This window comes from Balaenoptera borealis (genome assembly GCF_965194805.1).
Source record: "Balaenoptera borealis genome assembly, chromosome: 3".
NCBI classification, from domain to species: domain Eukaryota; kingdom Metazoa; phylum Chordata; class Mammalia; order Artiodactyla; family Balaenopteridae; genus Balaenoptera; species Balaenoptera borealis.
In genome coordinates, this window is record NC_138866.1 from 82,105,090 (window position 1) to 82,117,221 (window position 12,132).

General features: G+C 36.0%; 1 long non-coding RNA gene across 1 annotated transcript in view; it reads right to left on the bottom strand.

Moving 5' to 3' along the window:
* LOC309625511 overlaps nt 1-12,132 on the bottom strand; it is a 291,352-nt gene that overhangs the window by 218,028 nt on the left and 61,192 nt on the right. Inside the window, exon 2 of the long non-coding RNA XR_014242548.1 lies at nt 534-618. This is a non-coding gene — a long non-coding RNA (uncharacterized lncRNA). The remainder of the gene's footprint in view (nt 1-533; nt 619-12,132) is intronic.

Below are 12,132 nucleotides of genomic sequence, written 5' to 3' on the forward strand. Positions count from 1 at the left end.
TGAATGTGGGAATGGAAATTATCACGAGAGTGAAAAAGAAGGTACCTTCTGTAGGAATTTTGCACTCTTCTCTGCTGTCAGATTCCATCTTCTTGGCAATGTACCTGGATACTGCTGGGTTCCCTGACTCCTGAATCCTTTTCCTAATCTTTAAGCATGAGTTTCTGGCCCAGCAATGCTCTGTCCTCAAGCCTAATATTGACTCCCAGGTTATGGCACTCTCCTTTGAACCCAGCCCTACCCAGACTTGTATACTTCCCTCTATGGGTCAACGGGACACTAAGCTTGCTCCTTACACATCACCAAGCTTCCTAGGAATGATGGGAGTCACCATGGCTCACTGCTATTTACAGGGCTATGCCAGGAAAACAGAGGTAGTAATGAAGTCATGATGCCTACGAGTCAGTATTCATGTCAACAGAAGTTAATGCCTCCTCCCACTGCCATTCATAATCCTCTTCAACCACTTAAACAGTCCATGCATATCTCATGATGAGGTGCAGGAGTGAAACAAGAGAAACAGGACAGTGTACCTGTCTGAGGAATCTTGCTGCCCATTCAGAGATGTTCTCCTTGGATGTCTTTAATATTATTTTGGTCCGGTGGGCTTTTGGCATCCTGTGACACAAAGCACAAATTCATGAATCAGAGGTGTACAGGTGCTTCCTTGACAGTTTGACATCAGAGAAACTGCATTTGCAGCACTTGTATCAGTAGATCAGAAAAATACCAACAATTTTATAAGTCTTACATATTACCTAGGTGAAGGTAAAACATTATAAGTCACGAGGGTATACAAGTTATCACTGAAAAGACCTAACTAACAGATAAAAAAATTAAGAATGATAAAAATATCTATTCATCAGAGAGAGAAGAAGTATTATTAACCAAATCAAATTTAACTCTAGGTATTCATACTCTCTTCAAAAAAGAACTAACTAGTCACATGATTGTTATACTTGTTCCCATCTCCCAATGAAATATTGTAACTGTGAAGACAATAATAGCAATGGTCAATTGAAAAGGAAAGATCTACCTATAACTTAGTAAAACAACTTAAATTTCATAGAGGGAGTTAAACAAAGAGACAGAGAAAGAGAAGTGTATAACAATACACTTTTAATGAATTACCATAAAGCTGTCCCTGAGGTGTGGCCAAGGTGGTGGAGCAGGAAGCCCCTGAGCTTATCTCCTCCAACAGGCACAGCAAAATCACAACTATTAATAGAGCAACTATCTAGGAGAATGAACTGAAGACTAGCAGAAAAGATTTTCCGCAACTAAAGATAAAAGAAGGAACCACACGAGATGGACAGGAGGGGCAGAGACACAGTATGGTCAGGGCGCATACCCCTCGGTAAGTGACCCACAAATGGGAGGATAATCACAGTTGCAGAGGTTCTCCCCAAAGAGCTAGGTGTCCGAGCTCCACATTAGGCTCCCCAGCTCAGGAGCTCTGCATGGAGCTTCCAGAATGTCTGATTTTGAAGGCCAGTGGGGCTTGTGTACAGGAGAGCTGGAGGGCTGTAGGAAACAGAGACTCCACTCTTAAAGGACAGGAACAAAATCTCACATGGTCCAAATCCCAGTGCAGAGGCAGTACTTTGAAAGGAGCCTGGATCACACCCATTGGCTGATCTTGGAGAACCTCCGATAGAGGCAGGAGGCAACTGGGATGCCCCCTGGGGACACAGATACTGTTGGCAGCCAGTTTAGGGAGTTGTTCTACCAAAGGACACTGGGGCTGGCAAGCACCATTTTAGAGCCTTCTCTCTAGCTTATTAGCACTGGAGGCATGCCCACCCTCCAGTGGGCCAGCACCAGTCCTGGGACCCCGTGGGCCAGGCAGCCAGCTGCCCTGGGACCCAGCCTTGCCTACCAGTGGGCCAGCACCAGTTCTGGGACCTCCCAGGCTGCAGAGCCAGCCATGCCAGACCTGGCCTCACCCACCAGTGGGCCAGCAGCCATTGCACAAGGCAGGGCTTGGCAGCCAAATAGGCCAGAGGCCAGCACTGTCAACCAGTGTACCTGCAGTAGTTGGCCCACCACCCTAGAAAGGCCCATGCATCCCACATAGGAGGCACGCCTAAAGCATATAGGTCTGGTGACCAGAGGGGAGCATGCTGTTGGGCCATATAAGACATCTCCTACATAAGGCCACTTCCTCAAGCTCGGGAAACACAACCAACCTACCTAATACATAGAAAAAAAACACAGAGAGTTAGGCAAAACCAAGAGACAGAGGAATATGTTCCAAATGACAGAACAAGACAAAACCTCAGAAAAAGAACTAAACAAAGTAGAGATAAGCAATCTACTTGATAAAGAGTTTAAGGTAGGGTTTCCCTGGTGGCACAGTGGTTAAGAATCCGCCTGCCAGTGCAGGGGACACAGGTTCGAGCCCTGGTCTGGGAAGATCCCATGTGCCGTGGAGCAACAAAGCCATGCACACAACTACTGAGCCTGCACTCTGGAGACCTTGAGCCACAACTACTGAGCCCACATGCCATGGCTACTGAGGCCCATGCACCTAGAGCCTGTGCTCCGCAACAAGAGAGGCCACCGCAATGAGAAGCCAGTGCACCACAACAAAGAGTAGCCCCTGCTCACTGCAACTAGAGAAAGCCCATGCGCAGCAACAAAGACCCAATGCAGCCAAAAATAAATTAATTAATTAAAAAAAAAAGAGTTTAAGGTAATAATCATAAAGATGCTCCACAAACTTGGGAGAATGAACACTGAGAATTTTATCAGAGAGTGAGAAACCAAAAAATACACTAGAAAGAATCAACAGTAGACTAGATGATACAGAGGAATGGATCAGCGATCTGGAAGACAGAGTAGTGAAAATCACCCAAGCTGAACAGAAAAAAATAATCAAAAAAATGAAAATAGTTTAAGAGACCCCTGGATCAACATCAAGTGTGCTAACATTCACATTATAGGGGTCCCAGAAAGTGATGAGAGAGAAAAAAAGCAGATAATTTATTTTAAGAAATAATAGCTGAAAACTTCTCTAACCTGGGAAAGGAAAAAGACATCCAGGTCCAGGAAGCACAGAGTCCCAAATGAGATGAACTCAAAGAGGTCCACAAGATACATTATAATTAAAATAGTAAAAATGAAAGATAAAGAGAGAATAATAAAAAGCAGCAAGAGAAAAGCAACTAGTTACATACAAGGGAACTTCCATAAGATTCTCAACTGACTTTCAGGTGAAACTAGCAGGCCAGAAGGGAGTGGCACAATATATTCAAAGTGATGTAAGAGAAAAATCATATAACCAAGAATACTCTACAAAGCAAACATATCATTCAGGTTTGAAGGAGAGATAAAGAGTTTTACAGACAAGCAAAATCTAAATGACATCAGCACCACTAAACCAGCATTCAAGAAATGTTAAAGGGACTTCTCTAAGTGGAAAATTAAAGACTACAACTACAAATACAGAAAACTATGAAAGGAAAAAATCTCATTGGTAAAGACAAACATACAGTAAAGTATCAATCACTTATAAAGCTGGTAGGAAGATCAAAAGACAAAAGTAATAAAATAATTCATATCCATGATAAGTAGTTAAGGGATACAAAAAGCAAAAAGATGTAAAATATGATGTAAAAACATTAAGCTTCAGGGAGTGGGGAGAGTAAAGATGCAGGGTTGTTAGGATGTATTTGTGCTTAAGAGATCATCAGTTTAAAATAATCATATACATATACAAATACATATAAATATATATGTGAACTTCCTGATAACTATAAACTGAAAACCTATAAAAGATACACACACAAAAATGAGAAAAAAATCCAAGTATAACACTAAAAATAGTCATCAAATCACAGGAAAAGAGAGCAAAAGAAGAACAAAAAAAAAAACTACAAAAACATCAAGAGAACAATTAACAAAATGGCAGTAAGTACATACCTATCAATTATTACTTTAAATGTAAAATGACTAAATGCTCCTATCAAAAGACACAGGGTGGCTGACTGGATAAAAATTTAAAAAAACCCATATATATGCTGCCTACAAGAGACTTATTTCAGACCTAAAGAGACACACAGACTGAAAGTGAGGGGATGGAAAAAGGTATTCCATACAAATGGAAACAAAAAGAAAGCTGAGATAGTGATAAATATATCAGACAAAATAGACTTTAAAACAAAACTGTAACGAGACAAAGAAGAACATTACATAATGATAAAGAGACCAATCCAACAAGAATATATAACAATTGTAAATATATATGATATGCACCCAACATAGGAGCACCTAAATACATAAAGCAAATATTAATAGACATAAAGAAAGAAATTGAAAGTAACACAATAATAGTAGGGGACTTTTAACACTCCACGTACATCAATGGACAGATCTTCCAGACAGAAAATCAAAGAGGAAACACTGGCCTTAAATGATAAATTAGACCAGATAGACTTAATATATATCTATAGAACGTTCAATCCAAAAGCAGCAGAACACAAATTTTAAGTGCACATGGAACGTTCTCCAGGATAGATCACATGCTGGGCCACAAAACAAGTCTCAGTAAATTTCAGAAGATTAAAATCATATCAAGCATCTTTTCTGACCACCATGCTATGAGACTAGAAATCAACTACCAAAAAAATGCAAAAACCACAAACATGTGGAGGCTAAACGATACGCTATTAACCAAGTCACCGAAGGAGTCAAAGAGGAAACTAAAAATATACTTGGAATCAAATGAATGGAAACACAACTTTCCATAATCCATGGTACACAGCAAAAGCAGCTCTAAGAGGGAAGTTTAGAGTGATACAAGCCTACCTCAGGAAATAAGAAAAATCTCAAATAAACAAACTAATCTTACATCTAAAGGAACTAGAAAAAGAACAAAACTGAAAGTTAGTAGAAGGAAAAACATTAATAAAGATCAAAGCAGAAATAAGTGAATAAGTGAGTAGAGACTAAAAAACAATAGAAAAGATCAATGAAACTAAGAACTGGTTCTTTGAAAAGATAAACAAAATTTGATAACCTTTAGCCAGACTCATAAAGAAGAAAGAGGCCCCAAATTATTAAAATCTGAAATGAAAGAGAAGTTACAACTGACACCACAGAAATACAAAGGATCATAAAATATTACTATGAACAATTATACACCAATAACATGGACAACCTAGAAGAAATGGGTAAATTCCAAGAAACATATACTCTCCCAATATTGAATCAGGAAGAAACAGGAAATATGAACAGGCTGGTTACTAGTAATGAAATTAAATCCATTATTAAAAAAAAGAAAAAGAAAACTCCCAAAAAACAAAAGTCCAGGACCATATGGCTTCACAGGAGAATTCTACCACATTTAAAATACAGTTAACATCTATCCTTCTCAAATGATTCCAAAAAAGTGAAGAGGAAGGAACACTTTTGAACTCATCCTCTGAGGCTAACATCATTCTGATTCCAAAACCAGACAAAGCACAAAAACAGAAAATTATAGATTAATATCACTGATGAACATAGATGCAAAATGCTCAACAAAGTATTAGCAAACTAAATTGAACAATATGTTAAAAGCATCATGCACCATGATCAAGTGGGATTCATTCCAGGGGTATAAGTATGGTTCAATAGCTGCAAATCAATCAATGTGATATATCACAATAACAAATTGAATAAAGATAATCATATGATCATCTCAATAGATGCAGAAAAAGCTTTTGCCAAAATTCAATATCAATTTATGATAAAAATTCTCAACAAAGTGGATATAGAGGGAGCATACTTCAATGTATAAATGGAGCATACTTCAACAAAATAAAGGTCATATATGACAAACCCACAGCCAAGGTCATCCTCAACAGTGAAAAGCTGAAAGCATTTCCTCTAAGATCAGAACAAGACAAGGATGCCCACTCTCACTGCTTATATTCAACATAGTATTGGAAGTTCTAGCCACAGCAATCAGACAGAAAAAGAAGTAAAAGGAATACAAATTAGAAAAAAGTAAAATAGTCATTGTTTGTAGATGGCATGGTGCTACACAGAGAAAATCCTAAAGATGCCACCAAAAAACTATGAGAGCTCATCAGTGAATTCAGTAAAGTTGCAGGATATAAAATTGTTGTACAAAAATCTGTTGCATTTCTATACACTAGCAACAAACTATCAGAAAGAGAAGTTAAGAAAACAATCTCAGTTACATTTGCATCAAAATGAATAAAACACCTAGGAATAAATCTAACCAAGGAGGTAAAAGACTGATCCTTGGCAAACTTTAAGCATTGATGAAAGAAATTCAAGACAACAAAAACAAATGGAAAGATGTACTGTGTTAATGGATTGGAAGAATTAATATTGTTAAAATGGCCACACTCCCTCAAGGCAACCTACAGATTCAATGAAATCCCTATCAAAATACCAATGGCATTTCTTTCTCACAGAAATAGAACAAATAATTCTAAAATTTATATGAAAACACAAAGACCCTGAATAGCCAGAACAATCGTGAGAAAGAAAACAAAGCTGGAGGTATCAAACGCCCTGATTTCAAACTATACTACAAAGCTACAATAATCAAAACAGTATGGTACTGGCACCAAAACAGACATACAGATCAATGGAAGCAAATAGAGATCCCGGAAATAATCCCATGCTTTATATGGTCAATTAATCTATGATAAAGGAGGCAAGACTATGCAGGGAAAAAGTGTTATTGGGAAAACTGGACAGTAATATGCAAAAGAATCAAACTAGACTACTTTCTCATACCATATACAAAAATAAATTCAAACTGGATTAAAGACTTAAATGTAAGTCCTGAATCCATAAAACTCCTAGAAGAAAATATAGTCAGCTCACTGTTTGACATCAGTCTTAGCAATATTTTTTTGGATATGTCTCCTCAAGCAAGGGAGACAAAAGCAAAAATAAACAAATGGGACTACATCAAACTTAAAAGCTTTTGCACAGCAAAGGAAACTATCAACAAAACAAAAAGAGTACCAACTGAATGGGAGAAGATATCTGCAAATGATATATTTAATAAGAGTTTAATATCCAAAATATACAAAGAACTCATATAACTCAACTTAAAAAAATAAACAACCCAATTAAAAAATGGGCAGAGGGGCTGAATAGTTATTTTTCCAAATAAGACATACAGATGACCAACAGACTCATGAAAAGACACTCAACATCACTAATCATCAGGGTAATGCAAATCAAAACCACAATGAGGTACCACCTCACACTTGTCAAAATGACTATCAACAAAAAGACAACAAAATCGTAAGTGTTGGCGAGGATGTGGAGAAAAGGTAACCCTTGTACACTGTTGGTGGGATTGTAAATTGGGGCAGCCACTATGGAAAACAGTATGGAGGTTCCTCAAAAAGTTAAAAATAGAACTGCCATATGATTCAGCACTTTCACTTCTGGATATTTACTCAAAGAAAACAAAACACTAATTCAGAAAGATATATGCACTCCAATGTTCACTGCAGCATTATTTACAACAACCAAGATATGGAAAAAACCTAAGTGTCCACTGATAGATGAATGGATAAAGAAGGTGTGGTATGTGTATGTATAAACACACACACACACACACACACACACATATAACACAATGGAATATTACTCCACCATTAAAAAGGAAATCTTGCCATTTGTGACAACACAGATGGATCTAGAGGGTATTATGCTAAATGTATTAAGTTAGAGAAAGACAAATACCATATGATCTCACTTATATGTGGAATGCAAAAAAACAAAATAAACAAACAAAACAAAATGAAAACAGACTCAGATACAGAGAACAAATGGGTGGTTACCAGAAGAGAGGTGGGTAGATGGTGGGGGAAATAGGTGAAGGTGATTATGAGGTAAAAACCTCCAGTTATATAATGAATAAGTCACAGCAATATAATATAAAACATAAGAAATATGGTCAATAATATTGTAATAACTTTGTATGGGGACAGATGGTTACTTGACTGATAGTGGTGATCATTTCATAATGTATGTAAATGTCAAATCATTCTGTTATATACCTGAAACTAACATAATATTGTAAGTGAACTATATTTCAATAAAAAATGAAGCAAAATAAATTTGGTAACATTTACAGATTAAAAAAACTATTCCTTTAAGTCAAATCACAAGCTATTTTTTTTTTTACCTGACAGCACCGTAATTGCACAATACTGTAAAATACATTTGATTTCACTTTATTTATTAGATGCATTTCTGAATATTATCAGCAAAGGGAATTTATATATAATAATTTGAATCAAATAGTTGTGTCCCTTTTATATGTGTTTTAACTTAGAAAACATAGTCTTACAGAAATTATATCTACCTCAGCATGTATTATAATAAAAATCACACTTAACATTGATTCTGAAAAACTTTCTGAATTGTTCTCCTTGTTGTGTAGGAGAGTACCATAAACTCTGCACAAAGAAAATACTCCACAGTAGGTTAAAGCCACGATGCACCAATGCATATTAAAATGTACCACGTATACAGTAAATTTCCTCAGACTTCTCATTCCTTTGAAGATGCTTAATGGTGAGGCCAACAGAGTAGTGAGTCCATTCTCTTAGGGATAGAGCAGTACTTGCTCAGTGGACATTTTTCTCTTCTCTCAAAAAACAATTCTTTTTGTTTCTACCTGTTGGTTTTAGAAAGTGTTGCTCACCTACTACCAGAGAAATATTTTAAAGTAGCAGCTATAAATCTAAATTAATTCAATATGATTTCTTCCAGAAAGCCAGTTAGAAATGATTTGAAGAAGTTCACCTGGATGTTTACAAAGTGATCTTTTATTTTTGTTTCTTTGTGTACCACCATCAGCGAGAAACACAGCAGACTCTCGATAGAGATGCAATGCAGGCTGGAGCCCCAAAGTCAGAGACGGGGCAGTCCTGACATTCATATATTTAAATCAAGCCACCACTATGAATCATAAAACACAGAAAAACAAAATCATTCTAGAAGGTTATGTACTCAAGGTAATATATATTTACACATATTTTCTGTGAATGCCTACAAGTATGTGTTTTCTGGAAAACATAAATTTTACCAAGAATTTGGAAAATTATCTCCAATTAGTTGGCACTAAGGAATTTAAGCATTGGATTGGTAATTTAGCTATCTATGATTCCAACCCTGTGACTCTATGTTCTATGAAACCTTCTGAAAAACTAAAAGGTATTTTTAAAGGTCTTATTTGTTTTGTAATTTTGAAAACACCATCTTAGGACAAAAGACTTCTTGATACAGTCTAGATAAGCAAGAACCCTAATTAATAAAATTACCTTCTGACTATAATATTCTCATCCTATTTGTCCTCATCATTTTGAAAGAATGGACGCCAGCATTTAAAAGCCAATGTAAACACCAGAAGTCAATGGAGTTATTCAGAGAAAACTTCTGGTCACTTCTAAAGATGCAGCATTTTTTAAAGATTCCATTTAGTCTGCCTGTTACAAGCAATTTAAAACTTTCTTATTCTTCTTTATGTGGAGTTACAATTTCTGACTAAACACTTTTTTTAAAAAAAAAACCCAGTATTTTATTTAGTTATTGGGCAGTTTAATCCAAAATACAGCTCCACAGTATGTTTATGAACCACTAGACAGGAATGATATAGTCCAGTTTAGGAAGAAAACATTTGTCTAGCCTTTAAAGATTTTATGTCTTTTTTATTAAAAACAATTAAGACAGATTGAAGATTTCACTTATTTTTGTGTACATTTTATACATAATATATATGCATAGATTCAATCGATTAAAAATGTTTGCTACATTACCTCACACTAATTATTAATATTGAAGTACAGATCTTAGATCTTCTCCATAAAGTCTAATGCATAAGCTTTTCCTATGCTTAAAGTGATAAAATGAAAGGAACAATTCAAATAAAATTATCAACTATTCTTTATTCATAATAACTCTATCTTAATATCTTTTTAAATCTTGCAAAAATGGTAAATTAGAAGATGATTAGTTGCACTTGCACCTTGAAGCTGTATTAAGGCAGTGGATTCAAGTTTTCTGATGGAAACTTCTAACCTTAATACCCTAAAACCAAAGCAAAACAAAGTGTCCAAAATTTGCAGTTTTCATGTAATCTACTTTCATAACGAAAACACTGGTGGCTAAGGAAAGAAACAGAAAATTCTCATGAGGAGCAGAGCATTATAGCAGAGTGAAGCTCTGCCCTTATTCCTAGAAGCAGTGCTGGCGAGTGAAAAAAACCTCTAGAATTCTAATACCCCAGATGTAAGGAAAAGCAAATTCAATGAATAAGCCTATCCTTTCCCTCTTCTGACTAGACCCACCAAAAATGGCTCCTTGGTGAAAATACATGAAATGGAATAAGAGGACCAAAAGATGATACTCTCTGATGGAGAAGGAGGGTCCATAGATAAGCACTGAGCTGCAGGTATACGCATGAATATTTGGCATAATCAATCTATGTAGCTATCATCTATCTACCTTTCTAAATTATATATTATACAATATATTTACATGTTATTTTATAATAATATCAATATAATATATAATGTAATTATATTAGATATTAATCTCTTATATACTTAATATAATTGATAATATCTGTATTATATAATCAATATTACTATATAATATATATCATACCTTATATACATACCTTAAATATGGGTATGTGTGTATGTATAATATATATAATACATAATATATTTAATTCAGAGAATAATAAAGAACTATTAGAAATGAAGAATTAATAGTAGAAATGAATAATTCAATAGAAGATATAGAAAATAAAGTTAAGGAAATCCAGAAACTAGAATTTTTTGAAAAGAGTATTAAATAAGAGGGAAATAATTTAAAAATTAGAGCATTATAAGTATGTGATGTGCCATCTGACTAAAAGGAGTTTCATAAGGAGAAAACAGAGGTGAGGAATTATCAAATGAATAATAAAATACAATTTCCTAGAACTGAAGGAGAAAAGTCCATAGATTAAAAGGGCCCAGTAAGTGTTCAGAATAATAAATTAGAAAAAAAAAAAAGACCCACCAGACTGATGACACAGTTATGCTAACATGAGATTCTCTGTTTTGTAACCAACATTCTTTTTTTTTTTTTTGTAATCCATAGTGAAATAAGTGACAAATCTGACTTGCTATTTTTTCCAGTCTTCAAAACTGAACCAAACTCTATGATGTGGGTCAGACTTTATGAATTAGAAGTTAGAAATTCTAGAACACTGGCATAAAAATAATATGTATTTGCATCCAGAGAAATAAAGCACATCAAATAAATAGGTCAGTATCAGAATGGCACAGAATTCTCAAAGCAGCACCAGGAGCTAAAAGAAACTAAAGTAATACCTTCAAAACTTGAAGGGAAATGATTTCTATACCTAGACAAACTGTTAGTCAAATATAAGAAAATGAATACATTTCCAATATAAAAAATCTAAAATACTGACCACCCTGTCTATACCTTTTCTCAGGAAGAAGTTCTACTCCACTATTATAAGAGTTAAGGTAAAAAAGATAGACATGCAACCTAAGAGGTCCAATGTAGGCGAAAAGCAAAAGGAACTCCCAATCTCCAAGGTTTGGAGTTGGGTGGGGAAGGAGTGAGGATGGAAAGTTCCAGGAGGAGTAGCATAGCCAAACCCAGGTTGATTTCCCCCAGTGAACTCCTAGGATAACAGCTGCCCAGCAGACCCAGAGTCACTATGCCATATAAGAAGAGTTTTAAAGTTCTAACAGGGGTCTTCCCTGGGGTCTTCCCTGCGGGCTTCCCTGGTGGCACACTGGTTGAGAATCTGCCTGCCAATGCAGGGGACACGGGTTCGAGCCCTGGTCTGGAAAGATCACACATGCCGCAGAGCAACTGGACCCGTGAGCCACAACTACTGAGCCTGCGCGTCTGGAGCCCGTGCGCCGCGACAGTGAGAGGCCCGCGCACCGCGATGAAGAGTGGCCCCCGCTGGCCGCAACTAGAGAAAGCCCTCGCACAGAAACGAAGACCCAACACAGGCAAAAATAATAAATAAATAAATAAATAAATAAAGTTCTAACAGAAGTTTGGGAATAAATTAGTAATAGGGCCATAAAGACTAAACAGCTAATTACTTCAGAG